General features: G+C 39.4%; 1 non-coding gene across 1 annotated transcript; it reads right to left on the bottom strand.

Annotated features, from left to right (window-relative positions):
• Positions 1 to 888: 888 nt before the first annotated feature.
• On the bottom strand, positions 889 to 995 carry LOC121220422 (small nucleolar RNA R71). Its single transcript, XR_005917624.1, has one exon. It is a non-coding gene; the product is annotated as a small nucleolar RNA R71 (small nucleolar RNA).
• Positions 996 to 1,689: the final 694 nt, after the last annotated feature.

Raw genomic sequence — 1,689 nt, 5'->3', positions numbered from 1 at the left:
GTCGTTATGTGATGCACATGTGAGTAAAGCAATAAGACTGTTCTATGATTATTGTGCATTTGGTCAATGTGGAAAGTCAAAAAAAAAATATATGTAATGTACCTATGATCATAAGAGGTCACTATCAAGTGAGAATTTATCTGCCTATTATATATAATGAGATGTGCATATTCGGTAAAGGGATGGTATGCCCGAAGGAAGAGTGAAATAAAAATACGAACAACTATGTTATAATTTGATTGTTATCTGTTGACACTGCTTAAAACTTACTAAGCATTATAATGCTTACTCCGTGTACTTTGTTTCCTCTGTTTTATAGATCTCATTTGGAAGCTACAGGCTCGGGGATCATCAGCAACTAGTCACACTATCACTATCCACTGTTTGGTACTGCTACGTTTTGGATTATCTTATGGCAAGTATAGAATAGACTAGTAGTGAGAGGATATTTTGGTTAATGTATATAAGCCATGCGAAAATGGCATCTTTTGAATGTGTACTTATAGAAGTTTAAATTGTATCCCTGACTTTCTTTAGTACTTATCTAAAGGAATGTTCAAAAAAAATAAAAAATTTACTGTTCTGATATGAGTTTCAAGACTGGTAATGCCCCTTTATCTGTTCCGGCGACGGATACGGGATTGGGGTGTTACAAGTGGAATGCCTACTGAAGATCCTCATCTTCACTTAAGACTATTTATGGAAGTGAGCGATTCTTTCAAGTTAGCCGGAGTGCCCGAAGATGCATTACGACTGAAGCTATTCCCATAATCGCTAAGGGACAGAGCTCATGCCTGGTTAAATTCATTACCACCGAACTCCATTTCTACATGGCAAGAGTTAGCCGAGAGATTCCTCATGAAGTATTTCCCGCCGAGTAAGAATGCCAAGTTTAGGAATGAGATCACTTCCTTCCAAAAAATGGATGATGAGTCCCTGTATGAGGCATGGGAAAGGTACAAAAATTTATTACGAAAGTGCCCTCATCATGGAATTCCACATTGCATTCAACTTGAGACATTCTATAATGGTCTCAACGCTCACACGAGAATGGTATTTGAGGCCTCTGCTAACGGTTCTCTCCTTTCTAAGTCTTATAATGAGGCTTACGAAATTATTGAGAGGATTGCCAGCAACAATTATCAATGGCCAACCAATCGAGCAACGTTAGGAAGACGAGTCGATGGAATACATGAAGTGGATGCTCTCACTTCACTCGCATCTCAGGTATCTTCAATATCCTCAATGCTTAAGAATCTTACCACTAATGGGTCTAACAGTTTTGCTGCCCAACCACCTAACCAATTTGAAAATATAGCCTGTGTGTATTGTGGGGAAGGATATTTGTTTGAAGAATGTCCATCGAACCCCGAATCCGTATATTACATGGGTAACCAAAATCAAAATCGAGGGAGGCAAGGACTGTAATCTAACTTTTATAACTCATCGTGGTGAAATCACCCAATTTTTTCCTAGAGTAACCAAGGGGCTGGAACCAGTAACACTTACGCCCAACCTAAACCAACTCAGCTGCCTAGTTCCCCCAACAAGTTCAGAAACCAACCCAAGCAGAACCATCCAATAGCTTAGAGAATTTATTGAAGGCATACATGGCGAAAAACGACGCCACTCTAAGTAATTTGCAAAATCAAGTAGGCTAGCTTGCTACTGAACTCAGGAACCGACCAC

The sequence above is a fragment of the Gossypium hirsutum genome, chromosome D08, assembly GCF_007990345.1.
Source record: "Gossypium hirsutum isolate 1008001.06 chromosome D08, Gossypium_hirsutum_v2.1, whole genome shotgun sequence".
In the NCBI taxonomy this organism is placed as follows: Eukaryota; Viridiplantae; Streptophyta; class Magnoliopsida; order Malvales; family Malvaceae; genus Gossypium; species Gossypium hirsutum.
Note: the sequence above shows the minus strand (reverse complement) of the source record. Positions and strands in the feature narration are given on the sequence as shown.